We start from the raw sequence: 14,741 nt of genomic DNA on the forward strand, positions 1-14,741 counted from the left end.
CTTTTAGAAGATAGAGCAGAAAAGCACCATTTAGAGCATAACTAATAATAATTAGTAATAAATGGAACATTTATGATCAATAGAAAAATATTTTTATAGTCTAAAGACATAAAAAAAGCTTGAGTAAAATAGAAAAAGCATCTTGTTTGTACATAGGGTGGCTTATTATGAGAAAGATTAAAAATAATCCATGAATTCTATTCAGTCACTCAGGAATGGAAGACATTTAAATTTAATCATTTTAGATATAAATATGTTTATTTAGTTCCAAATTAAAAACTATTCTAGCTAAAGAACTATAGGCAACTAAAGAATATTGAATGTATGTTCTTATGGAGGCCCAAAGTTGATATAAGGTCTCTTTCTTCATAGCTCTCCACTAAGCATTCTCCCCAGCTTAATCCTCAATTTGTTTGAATAACCTCCATATGAATTTGTGCATTATCGCTACTTATATACATTTCTACCACTGATTAAGGGTTCCTTGCCCCCCTGTATTCTTGCTAGTAATTTCTGTTGTTTTCTCGCCAGTGTCACTGGGATGAGATGGCAATGTAGTCTTGCTTACATTTTCCTAATGACTAAAGATGTTGATCATTTTTATGTATTCATTACCAATTTGTACTTCTTTGGGCTAACTGATCTGAGGCTGATGAAACCCATAGAAACAGCTGACCTGAACATCCGGGAGCTTTTGCTCCCCAGACTGATAGCTGGGATACCAGCATGGGACTGATCCAAACCACAGGAACGTGGGTTTCAGTGAGGAGACCTCAGAAATCTACAGGACCTCCTGTAGTAGTTCAGTACTTATCCCTAGCATAGGTATGGACTTTGGGAGCCCATTCCACATAGAGGGATACTCCCTGAGCCAAGACACACGGGCATGTGCCTAGGCCCTATCCCAAAGGATATGATAGACTCTGATGACACCCTATGGAAGGCCTCACCATCCAGGGGGAGCAGAAAGGTTATGTGATAGGGTTTTAGTTGGGGGGGGGGATGGTAGAGGAGCATGGGAGGGAGAAGAGAACTGGGATTGTCATGTAAAACTATCTTGTTTCTAATTCAAATAAAAAAATAATCTGAAAAAAAAAGAGACAACACCTTTGTCAAAACTCAGGTTGGTTATACCAGTGGAATTACTTCTAGATTCTGTATTCTATTGTTCTGTTCATCCATATGGTTTTCCTTTTGCTAATGTCATGTTGCTTTTGTTTCTATGGCTCTATAGTAAAATTTGAAGCCAGACTTCATGATGTCTCCTTCCAGCATGGTCCTTTGTGTTCAGGCTAGCCTTGGCTATTTGTGGTCTTTTGCACCTTCATGTGAATATTAAGACTGTTTTCTTCTAGTTATGGAAAGAATGTCATTGGAATTTTGGTGAAGGATACATTGAATCTGAAGGTCACTTTTGGTAATGTAGGCATTTTACTAAGTTGTAGTATAGAGAGTTTTATATTTAAGTGGGATCTAGTAAAAGGTAGTTATATCTCGAGCGCACTGCCATTGGGAAGAGATTCTCACAGGAGTATGTCCTCATACTCATAGGAAGTACCACAGAATGCGTGCTATGCAGTGAGGCTACCCCACATGCTTGGTCCCTTCTGAATATGGCCATTTTCCTTTCTGCTTCTCTGCCATGTTGTGATGCAGTAGGAGGGATGCTCAGATGATGCCATCTAACCCCAGACATCTTTCCTCCAAACCTGTATGGGAAAGAACTTCTTCTCTTATAAGGTACTTGGTTTCAGATACCCTGTTATAGAACAGAAAATGGAAAGATACCACAGGAGACAAGAAGTTGTTTATGGAAGATTAATTGTGCAAAAAAAGCAAGGAAATGAAACCTAGATAAGATTATTGACCTAGATTTTATGTGCATGTTTATGTGTCTGTGTATATATGTGCATATAAAACAGCATTCATTTATTTGTTTTTAATTATAATTAATTAGGAGTTTGAGACAGTCTTGTGTAACACAGGCTGTCCCCCTGCTCTCTCTGTAGCTGAGGATGATCTTGGTTTTCCTATTTTTCTCTTCTACCTTCTGAACACTGGGATTACAGGCATGCACCACCATGTCCTGTTTCAAAACACTCTTTTTAGATGCAACCTAGTGGTGCTGGCTGTAACCCAGCTGTTCTGAAGACAGAGGTAGGAACATTGAAAGTTCAAGGCTAGCCTTGGTATGTTATGGGGACTGTGTCAAAATGAAAAGAGAAAAGAAGGCTGGGGCTGCATGCCAGTAGTAGAGTGATTGCTTAGCACATGAAATGTCTTGTGATCAATTGAAGGAAACAAGGAAAAACCAAAAGAAAACAACAAAGCAAAAACAAAACAAACACCTCCCACACCCCTCTATCAGAGAAGCTGAAGATGGCCTTGCCTTTTTGTATCCATGGAACATCTCTAAGAGCTGACCAAATGCATTGCAAAGAGTAGAAGTAATTCTAACAAATACATTTCTTACTGCAGCAGAAATTAGATTCATAAAACAAAATTTAAAATAGCACATGAAAAAATTTAAAACCTCTTTAAAAGAAATGTTAAGCTGAAGAGGGCATTGGAACTGCCACCTGGAAAATTACAGTGGCCATGAAAACAAAATATCAGACATTATTAAGGATACAGGCCTTCTTATCGGAGGAAGAATTATGGTAATGAGTAAAGTATAAAACTGGCTGATTTAAATTATTTCATTTACAAAGTTAAAAAGGTAAAGGTAAAACCAAACCAAGAAAGCAGAACTCAGCTAACCTGAATAAGAACAATCAAAAGAAAGAAATCGTAGTATAATAAGTAGCTACATATTCAGAAATAAAGGATTTACAAGGCATTTTGTGTTCACATTTGTAGAAATACATTGTAAAAACTGGATGTGATGCTAAATTTGTTAGAAAGGTATGCTGTCTTCCCAATTACCATACAAAAATTCGTGGAAGAGAAATCGATGATGTACATCTTCTCAAGATGCAGTAGGCCCAAAGGATTGGCATGGAATTACCAGACCTATAAGGGCAGAGAACAATAATACAGAGTGACCCCTTTTGACAATACAGAAACAACTAAGCTTATAGAACAGTCAATATATATAGCACAAATATGTATCACAAATATAGCACTGATTTCAAAATCTAACAAAATTGAACAAAACCCTCTGGCTCTCTTTCACTTTTGAATGCAGATGGCTTAACCCAATGAAACAGCAAACATAATCCAGTAGCAAGTTGAAAAAGTAATGCTGAATGATAGAGTTTATCCTAGAAATGTGAAATTATTTAAGATTACAAAATTGTGTTATGAATCTAGGAGGCTTTCAATAACATTTGATTTTCATTCTAGAGTTTTGAAGTCTTGCAGTAAATAGATATTAGGCAAGTATCTACACACAAAGTCAGTATAATTCTTAACAGGAAATGGAAACATTTCCATTTAAATCAACAGGGAGCCAACTTCCTCTGTCATGCTCTTATTAGCAAATTCTGAGTCTAGCCAGTGTAATTGGATTAAGACAACAGGAAAGGAAATATGCAAGATTTATGTGAAAAAATGTAAATGTCAGTAAAAGATTTGGAGACCAGCAAAAGAATACTTTTCCAAATAAAAGGCATTCTGTAATTAACTTTGGATTGGGGCAATCAAAATCAGTAATGTTGGTTTCCTGTAGTCAATATGTTTTTATATTACCTCAATAAAAATATGAAAAGAATACACCCACTGTGGAACCATTCAAGCTGGTTTAAGAATTTAAATAAATGTTGATCAAGTATATTACCAAGAAACAGAAAGAGCTAGGAAATTTTTTTGACAGAGAAAACAGCCTGTCAGGTTATTAACACTTGAGATAAAGCTGTAATACTTAAAACAACCTGGTACCCTTACATGATTGCCCAAGAAGATCAGTAGAACAAATAGAAAGTCTGGAAATAGATCCAAATAAACATGGGAATGGATCTAGGAATATGTGTGATTCAGATAATCACAAAAGAAAAGTATGGTGAGGGCTGGAGAGGTGGCTCCACAGATTAGAGCACTGGCTGCTCTTCCAGAGGACCCGAGTTTAATTCCCAGCACCCACACAGCTGGCTCACAACTGTCTGCAGCTCCAGTTCCAAGGGACCAGATACACTCTTCTAATACAACATTCATACATATAAAATGTAAAAGTAAAAAGAAAAGTGTGATGAATTAGAAAATGAGTTCATACTGTTATAATCAGAATCAAAATACAAATGATAAAACAGGCTGGGGAGATGGGTCAATGGGTCATATACTTGCTGTGTAAGCATGAGGATTGGAGTTCAGAGCCCCAACACCCATGTAAAGACAACTACTGTAATCTCAGTGCACAGGAGACAGAGATAAGCAATCCCTGGAGCAAGCTAGTTACCTAGATGAGCTGAGCAAGCCCTGGGTTCAAGGAGAGACCCTACCTCAATGTATAAAGTGGAGAGTGACTAAAAGATATCAACATCTATCTCCAGCCTCCACATGCATGAGCACACATGTACACTTGTACACATATGAGCAGCCACGCACATGCACATCACACACACACACACACACACACACACACACACACACACACACACACACACACACACGACAAAGAAGTATTTGTAATTCATTACTGAAGGAAAAATAATTTGCTTATGTAGAAAAAGCTGCACATGTGTTTTAGAATGTAATAGAAAAATCAGTCAAAAGTTTTAAACATGGTTTACAGAAATGAAAGTAAAAATTATCTTGGCAACTATGGGCAGATCCTTGCTTACAATTAGAGAAACATAAATTTAAGTAAATAAGACCTTATTTTCCATCCATTATATTGCCAAAGACAAAAAGGAAAGAATTGCTTGTGGTAGCATCCATCTGTAGAGTCCACATGACAGAAAATTTGTTGTATTCATCAAAATTACAGTTTATCTTTTGGAAAAATCATCTCTGGGCAGACACAGAGTTGCATGAGTTCACATACTTACATGGCTATTCATGGTGGGGCAAGGAACATGAATGTGAATTAACACAGATAGAGCAGATGACATGTGTATGTTATGAGAAGCTATTCTTCATAGACAATACTGAATGATGAAAAAGCCAAGATATATGTAGGAAGTCTGCAGCAAGCTGACATTTTTAAAAGGGAAACACAGTCCACATGAGAATATAGTTACATGTTTATATATGCATAATGTGATGTAGATGAATAGACAGTGTTTGACATAGGAATGGGTAGGAAATGGGTGCTAGAGACAGGGATATTTTTTGGTTTACACATTTTGTGAAATCATTTTTATTGATTACATACAGTTCACTGATAAATTTTTCCTCTTATTTTTCACCAGAGTAAAAATGCATATAATCTACTTACCACCAAAACCTTTCCCTGGCTCCTTTGCAGGGTACTTTTCTCTTCCCAGAGTTCAGGCAAACACTGATGCATTTTTCTTATTAAAGGATGGGTAGAATTTTGATTGAAATCACAAGCGAACCTACAAATTAATCTGGGCAGAAGTGATATTTTGACAATGTTACATCTTCCAAATTTGGAGCATGATAGATATTTCTATTTATAAGTCTACATTGATTTACTTAGTGATACTTTAATTTTCAGTGAAATTTTGTTATTTTGGCCTCTAAGTATTTCAGGCTGTTTCATTGCTTTTATAGAGAGGCTTTATAAAATAACTTTTATAATTATTTTTTGTTAGCAAGTAGAAATATAATTTATTATTGTTGTGCAAACTGTTATCTCATAAGTAAGGTGACTTACAATGCCTCTCATGGTCTCTCTATGGGTTGAGATCTAAGAGTAACTACCAAGGTGGTTCTTCTGTTAGGTTTCCATCAAGAACGCAAGTGGGGCTCCAGTCACCTGATGGTTCTCAGGATGCAGGAGAGTCTTCTTCCATAATGGCACATTCGTATTGGCCTGCCAGTTGTTACTCTCTGTATGATGTGTAGCTGGGTTTCCACAGAGCAAGCACAAGTGTTTCCTTTGACTTGCATTCAAAAGTCATATGATATTATCTCTACTCTAATAAGGAATCAAACAGGCCAGCATTATTTAATGGGGGTGGTAAACACACAATAGCATGAAAGTTTCAGGTGAAGCTCATTGGGGTCACCTTGGAGAATGACCACTGTATTCGTGTGCTACAGTTATAGTTTATTCAGCTTGGATTTTCATTTTTTTCTAAAAAGGAAGTCTTTTAAGTGCACTCTGGGATACCCTCAGTTTTCTTGAAATGGCTCCTGTACCTCCACCTCTTCCTTTCTTAGGTTTGATCTGGGGTGCCAGTTATCTGTATGTTAAATGCTTGTCTGACATGTTATAGCGGTTCTGTTCTTTTTGTATAAATCTGTCTCACCTGTGTTTAGGATAGCATATTATGTCTTCTAGTTTACTGATCTTTCATTCTATAATGTCTAATCTGTTAAGTCCATTAAATAATCTTTTGACTTCAGATATGTAATTTTGGTTTTCTGGATATTTCTGTGCCTTTAGACTATAGATAGATATAGATATAGATATAGATATAGATATAGATATAGATATAGATATAGATATAGATATATAGTTTTTTGAGACAGGGTTTCTCTGTATTGCTTTGGAGGTTGTCCTGGAACTTGCTCTGTAGACCAGACTGTCCTTGAACTCACAGAGATCCACCTGCCTCTGCCTCCTGACTGCTGGGATTAAATGCATGCACCGCCAATGCCTGGCTTTTTAGACTATATTTTAACTTCACTGTGCCCTGCTTTCTTATAGATTATTGAGCTTAGACATTAGTCTTTGAAGTTCTGCTAATTGCACATCTGAGTCACTTCTGCACCTCTGTGGACTATTTCTATTTTGATTGACTGGATTTTCTCTTGATTAGGTAGTACCCCTTGGCATATGCGGAATTTTTTAGTTAGCTATTAGATACTGGGTATGTTGGATGTTGGATGTTTGGATCTTGGTGTTTTCCCTTGCCATGCTGATGTTTCTTTGGACAGGCAGGTATGCACTTTACTTACCCCCACCAGTTTGATCTTTGTTGGCACAGCTGGACAGCAGGCTTATCAAAGGACTATTTGACTTATACCACAAATGCTGGGCTTTTCTGGCATCTCTGTTGTGTGCCTATTGAAAAGAGGTCCTCTTCTCAGTGACCACATGAGTTAGTCTTGGTGTTTGAGTTCTGTGGGACTAAGGAGAGAGAGGCCCTAAACCTGCTCCTTGCTGGATTTGTGGAGTTTACCTAAACGTCTATAATTTAGGTTTCATCTGGAGACTCCTATGTAGACTGCCAAATTCTTCCACTGGGTAGCTCCTCCCTCTCTGGAACACTGCCCTGCAATTTGCTGCTGCCTCAGCCTTTCTGAGCTCCCATGTCTCCTCAATTTGGGGAGACTGCCAAGCTCTGCATGGGTGCCCCTTCCTGCCACAAGGTTAGGAAATCGCTTCCAGAGATCATAGACCTTCTACTGCTCATTGTCCAGTTCTGGAAAACACACATTTTATACACTTTGCCCAGTTTTGGGTGAGTTGCAGGAGTAGGGGTGCAAATGTCAGTTACTGCTCCTTTATGGGAGGAAGCAGAGGTTGCTTTGCTTATGGTTTTAAAATGAAGTCAATGAGAACCATTAAAAGGAAAAGAAAACAACTTGAAGTAAAAATAGCAGTGGCACTGAGTTTACTGGGAGTATATGGAAGTAGGGCATATTTAAAAACTACTGGTTGAGGTTTAAAATTAGAACAATCTTTCAGAAGGTTGCTTTGGCAAAAAAAATGTTAAATGCTTAAACACTTTCAGTTTTAACTATTCTTCTAAAAACTCAGACATTTATATAGAGGAAATAATCAGACATATATAAAATGTTCATTGAAGAGTTAGTTATAATATGAAAACATTAGCCTGAAATAAAAGCTTAACCTAAATATCCAACAATGTAGAATTAATGAAATAAATTTGTTTATATATCCACATAATGGTTTGTTACATAACTACAAAAATGGCATTGTGTAAATATAATTTAATGGCATGGGAATATGTTTTAACCACCCTATTACATTGAAAAAGTGAGATTATTAAAAAGTTCTTCTTAATCAGTTAATGTAGAAAATATGATGGAAGTTTGATGTAGAGAATGTTTTTTAAAAAGTCTCTTTTTTGTGTATTCCTGACTTTTCCAAATTTCCTACAGTAGGCACAAATTTTTTTTAATTTAAAATATTTATGTGAAAGCTCACCAGTAGATTTACCCACAGATCCATGATCATTAGAAATGAGATAATTGGTGCTAAGAGAGCCAATGAAGTGTAGCAAATGAATGTTTAGGGTGATGAATTTGGATTTCAGTTCTGTTTTTCATTTTTCTAGGGGGATTACCTTCATACGTTTTTGTTTTTTGTTTTTTAACTCTCTGGAACTTCTACAAGACAGCTATGGAAAGCTGCTACATATGGTTACTATAAGAATTAAATTCACACAAGCCCATATCATGGTAAAATTATATGCATATGAGTTAATGCTTGTATTACTGCTGCTGTTATGAAAGGAAAAAGAATAGGAGTGAAAAGTTAGCTGGTTTCATGGTAAGGCACTTTTTTCAAAAACAAAGAAACTACAGAACAATTAGATAAATTAGGAAATGAAGCACTACTTTCTAGAGTATTAAGAAATACACTTATCTTCCATGGGGGTCTTCAAAGCCTGTCATATCATTTGGAGCAGGGTCTAGACCCTCCCCTGTGTGTCTAGACTGACAGAGTATCCCTCTATGTGGAATGGGCTCGCAAAGTCCATTCATGTACTAGGGATAAATACTGATCCACTGTCAGAGGCCCCATAGATTAGCCAGACCTCCAAACTTACATCCTCATTCAGGGGTCTCAGAAGAAAGGGGATGGGATAGGGGGTTGGTGGGAGGCAGAAGAGAGGAGGGGAGGGAGAGGGAACTGGGATTGACATGTAAAACAAGCTTGTTTCTAATTTAAATAAAAAGAGAAAAATAAAAAAATAAGAAATACACTTACCTTGTAAGACACTTGAGAGAGACAAAGATCACACCCCTTCAGGTGTCTTGACTAGGGGACAACATTGTGAATGAAAGGATGTAGTAGACATGGAGGTAAAAACTAGCAAGATGCTAGACAACTGCTATGAATTGGACATTTGTGTTCCTCCCAAGTTCATATGCTGAATTTCTCATCCTAATTAATGTTAGGAGCTGATGGCACTAATGAGCTGATGGGGGTGGCTTCCTTGTGAGCAGGATTCCTGTTCTTGTAAAGGATGTTCCATGCCCCTTTTCCTCTCTCATGTGAGAAATTTTTCTGAAAGCAAAGTCCTGGCTCTCCAGGGCACAGACCCTCTGTATCTGCTAGCGGGTTGATACAGTGAAGTGCTTGATGATTATGAACATTTCAGATTATGCCATTTGGTTATAGTAATCTTACTGGACTAATAACCTTATGGTAATATTTTTCTACCTCCTAAATATTTCAATAACTTAAGGAAGTTTTAATGAAATGGATCCAATAGGTATCTTGAAAGTATACAAAAACCCAAGCAGTAGTCTATTTTTCACTGCTATCCCTACAGGTCAAGCCACCACCAGGTTTGCCTTCTTTGCTTCTAAATTTGTCCTTAAACTGTTACACTGTATACTCTCCCATGATTGATACTTATGAACTACAAATCAAGGAAGCCATTTGTGGAAAGGTCATTCCAGGCCAAAGAGCCGTGCGTGTCAGCAAATGGATTCAGAGAACTTCAGGGAACAATTTTGGAATCAGGGAAAACTGAGTTTGATATTGCTGAAACTTAGTGGGGACAGAGGAAGAGAAAGAAGAGGTAGAAGGGAGGGAAACACCTTGAAATTTCACACATGGCCATTGGATAGATATGTACCTTTTAGGTGATTAAATGGACTAATATAAGCAGATGGATGGTTATTTCTTGTAAATATTTTAAGAAGACAATTCTAAGATGATGGAAGAGAGGAGAGAGAGAGAGAGAGAGAGAGAGAGAGAGAGAGAGAGAGAGAGAGAGAGAGAGAGGAGATGGAGGAGAGAAGGGGAGGGGAGGGGAGAAGAAGAGAGAGAGAGAGAAATGAGGCCAGACTTAGCAGGTTCAGGAGCTTAATGTCCAAGGCTCTACATGCACCCTTGTACTCACACCAGGTTCAACAAATGATACCTGAATATATGCTCTCCAGTATTTAACTTTCTAGCAGCAAATAAATTTTGTATAAATAAAGACCTTGGGGTACGGGGCACCTCAGTACAAGAACATTTTATGCTTTGAAGTTTAGATACACACTTGTTTTGGGTACAGTGGTTCTCCCGGGACCTATCTCATCCTTTTGTGGTTCATTGAGAGGTCTTTTGTAGCACCCCACAGGGTAGGAGATCCTGTATAGGAATCAGTAGGTTGGGAAACATATTATTCTGTAGACATAGAGGGCAAAGGATGGATATGAAATTATGTAAGAAATGAAATTGAAACGGCTTGGAGTAATTGATGTGGGATTTGAAGACAAGAAGTGAAAGCTAACACCCAGGCTCTTGGTTTAATTATCCTTGCCCTAGAGGAACATAGCAGAAAAACTTTATTTGGGGAGGCAGAAATGGGTGGGTTCTGCCTCAGACATAAATTACAATTTACTTATTTTTTTAATATCCAACTGAAGATGTCTAGTTGAAAACATCTGTTACTGTGGGGTTATGAAATAAGGATCCAGAGGGAAAGTTCACACTAAAGGGTGTTCCTGGTGATAACAGTGGAGTCAGGGGTTTGATAAGCCAAAAAGATTGTCATAACCTGTAATCTGGTAATGTATTTTTGCTTTGCTTTAAATTTTTTCTTGAAACAGAGTCTCACTGTGTAGCCCAGGCTAGGCTTAAATATGTGGACCTCCTGCCTCAGTCTCTGGAGTGCTAAGATTACTGGCATGTGTTACTTTGTCCTGCTTAGCCAGTGACTTTGAACCTTATGTGGGAATGCTTTTAGCTCTAGAATATGGACTGAAAGGCATGATCTTCTGATTCTTAAATTCTAAGCTTTTGTCCTACATAACCTAAACAATCACCAAAGTGAACTCCCTTGCCTAAGGGGAAGTATAGCTTAAAAGTGAGAGGGGTCCAACCTAGGGAGGGAACAAATGATATGGGGGTAGGAGGGATGAGTATAGGTGGGCTTGGTTCCCAGAAGGTGGGGCTCCCTGAGTGCCAGGGCTTGGAGAGGCAATGGAATGTTGATAGCAAGAGTCACAAGTTGTTTTTGGCAGCCTTATGTGTCAGAAGGTCCCATAACAAAACTGAGTAAGGAGACAAGGAATTATCTAGAAGGCAATCCTCTTTGGTACAAGATAGGGTGTTTAGCAGGCTTCGGCAGCTGAGTGTGTGGAGAGCAGGCAGGTGTGGTTCAGGCGAGGACTGGAAGAATCTAACACATAGGTCAAATATTATTCAGCTTGAGGGGAAGTGCTCTTTGGAGAAGTACTTACTGTCAGCAAGTTGTCCCTGCAGAAGGCGAAGTGGCTTGAGTGGCAGAATTCTAGGGCCCAGTGGAACACACACTGCCAGCCAGCATGAATGGTATGTGACAAACAGGCATGTTGGGATTGTGGTATGCTATGAAGCCACACTGTGTCCTTGTTAGTTTGTGGAATGCCACGGGCTGTGAACAGGTGGACAAGAGACATGCTTGCCTGCATCCCTTGCCAGAAGCTTTCTACATACCATATTCCTTGGGACATTTTTTTGAATATGTAAAAACTTTTTGTCTTTTTTTTCATCATAGGACATATAAATTGTAGGGGGATGTTGGTTATAGACTAGGCGCTGTCTATAACCAACTCAGCTGAAGAACTTTAAGTTTATTATCAGACCGCACAGCTGCTGTTGAGACATAATCTCCCACCTCCTTACTGGCATGGAGATATGTTGGTATGAACTAATAGGGTGAGAGCCCAAGGTCTGTGTCCCTTAAGATTTATACACCTTGGTCTAGACAATCCCACTTATGCAAGAAGATGCATGAATCTGTGGAGAAGAGAGCAGAAATGCCCTCATAAGAGTGGTGAGGGACCTTAAAACTATGTGCCTGGAAAGTGTGCTTCTGCCTGGCGTGGTGGCACAGACTTAAATTCTAGCACTTGGGATGCAGAGACAAGTGGATTTATGTGAGTTTAGGGCCATCCAGAACTACATAGTGAGATTCTGTTGCAAATCAATCAATCAATCAATCAATCAATCAATCAATCAATCAATCACATTAAGGGCTAGCAATATGGCTTAGCAGATAAATCTATGTCCACACAGACTGATGGTCTGGAACCCACATGGTGAAAGGGAGAGAACCAACTCCCCAAATAAACAAAAAGATGATGAATAAATGTAATAATTTTAAAAGTCTCCAGGTCTTAGATGGTAGAAAATCTAAAATCCCTGAGACCTATATGGTAGAAGAAGAGAACCAAATCCACAAAGCATACAAATAAATGAATAAATAAATGCAATGTTTTAAAAATCACACCAGATACTAAACAACTGGTAGCTAGAATGATATCATGTTGTTCTAGAACTAGCTTAAGTAGTTATGTTCAGATACCAAGACTGAATCCACTTTCTGGAGAACAGCAAGATTCCTCTTCGCATGTTCTCATCCTGGTCCTATCCATTTTGCCCCTGCATTCTCTGTTCTGCCCATAGAATTCTGGTGAATCCCTAGCAACATAGGAATGGAGACAGAGTTGTATCTGGGGTGGGGGGGCTGTAAAGAGCAAGGGGCCAATGCTGGCATGCAGCTTGGTGGCTGCTGGCTTGGCTCTTCCTGCAAGGCACTGAGTCATGAGTGGTGGTGGCAGAGCACTGCACTCCTGGACTTGCTGTGCATGGCATCTGGGGGGATTAGCAGATATGATCAGAACAAGATACAAAGGAATTGGAGCTGATACCGATAAGCTACTTGGAAGGTCCCCAGAGGAGGGAAAACATGAAAGCAGACTGCAGACTCAAAGTGTAGGTGGGTGGGGAGTGTCTAGGGGAGGCAGAAACACAGGTCTTGCAACTCAAGGAGGGCAAGGGTTTCTTCTGTTGTTGTTGCTTTTGGGTACTAGGAGGAAATGGCTGAAAGGAATTGGATTTTGGTATTTTGTCAAATAAAAGCATTTTCTATGTGAGACAAGGGAACATTCAAACATTGCTGATGGAAATGTAAAATTATACCAATCTGGAAAGAGCCTGGTAGTTCCTCACAAAACTGTGCATTCGGCTACCATGTAAACCAGAAAACTGAACCCATTGATGATAATCCTAAAGAAATGAAAACTTAGAGTCATATAGAAGCATGTACAGTAGTATTTATAGCAGCTTTATTAGTGATAGTCCCAAGCTCTTCTGAACTATCCAAATATCTTTCAATAGGTGAGCAGTTAAACACACTATAGTATATCCACATCCTGGAATACTATTTATCAGTATAAGTATATAGGTGACATGCCTAACAATATAGATAAGTTGCCAGAGATTTATTCTGGGAGCAAAAAAGCTAGTCTTAAAAGATTTTGTACCCCAAGATTGACACTCCATGACCATACACATTTTTTAAAATATTTTATTATTTTATGTGTATGCATGAGTGTCATCTACCATGTGTGTGCAGGTACCCATGGAGGTCAGAAGACAGTGTCATATCCCCTGGAGATGGAGTTACAGGTAGTTGTGAGCTGCTTAATATTGGTGCTGAGAACCAAACCCAGGTCCTCTGGAAGAGCAACAGGTGTCCCTAACTGCTGAACCAGCATGCCAGCCCCAACACTTATAGACATTTTTGTTAGAGACAGGGGCTCACTATGTAGTCTTGGCTGGCCTGGTGCTCACTATGTAGACTACTTGCCTCTGTCTTTTACTTGTGGCAAAGCTTCCAGAGGCTGGGGTGAGGGGTAAGAGTGATTTGTAGACTTATTTGGCAGAGAAGATTTTCTCAGAGTCCCTCCAGTCACATCCCCTCTGGCCAGAACACAGGCATTCTAGGGGTTGGAAGGCCAGAGCCAAACAGCAGAGTAGAGCAGAGCAGAACCCAGTGTCCCTTTAGCCTGAACAGAGGAGAAAGGTGAAGAGTATAACACTAACTTTGGTCTTATTTACCAACAGCCCTGGGGAGCTAATGTTGGCCTTGGCTCTCTTAGATTGGGACTTCTAGATACTATTTACTGGCAATGTGTATATAATGAAAGACAAGGCTAGACCCACTTTAAGCAAGGGAATGGCCATCATTCAGCATCCCAATTTGTTTTCCCAAGCTCGTATTTTCCAGAAATTATTCTTTCTTCATAACAATGATCACATATTCATTATCCTGTCCAGCCTCTCATATTTGGGAACCAATAGAGATATTTTTGCTCTCTGAAAGCAGGAGTTAGTACTCACAACACCCCCAGTGAAGCGGTGGTGCACTGGCCTGAGTGAAGCTGCAGTCAACAGGCAGGCTGGGGTCAGCATGTGGAATGGATCCAGAGTACCAGAATTTGGGGAACTTTGCCTTATCTGTACCACTGGAAGAGAGAGTTCTCATATTTCTTACTGACTCAGGATGGATTTGATATGGTTGCTTGGCCCCAAAGCCCATCTGTCCAACTGCAGAAGATCCAGGGATACACAGCCATCTATCAAATCTGACAGCACTGCCTCCTACAGCAGCTGCATTGTTTACCAAATGAGTCACTTTCAGAACGAGTCCAAG

General features: G+C 39.1%; 1 long non-coding RNA gene across 1 annotated transcript; it reads right to left on the reverse strand.

Moving 5' to 3' along the window:
* Positions 1–2,688: 2,688 nt before the first annotated feature.
* On the reverse strand, positions 2,689–6,034 carry LOC107979620. Its single transcript, XR_003482417.2, has 3 exons — positions 5,879–6,034; positions 5,375–5,507; positions 2,689–3,012 (listed from the first exon to the last, which is right to left on the reverse strand). It is a non-coding gene; the product is annotated as an uncharacterized LOC107979620 (long non-coding RNA).
* Between the last annotated feature and the right edge of the window lie 8,707 nt (positions 6,035–14,741).

The sequence above is a fragment of the Cricetulus griseus genome, chromosome 2 (genome assembly GCF_003668045.3).
Source record: "Cricetulus griseus strain 17A/GY chromosome 2, alternate assembly CriGri-PICRH-1.0, whole genome shotgun sequence".
Lineage (NCBI taxonomy): Eukaryota > Metazoa > Chordata > Mammalia > Rodentia > Cricetidae > Cricetulus > Cricetulus griseus.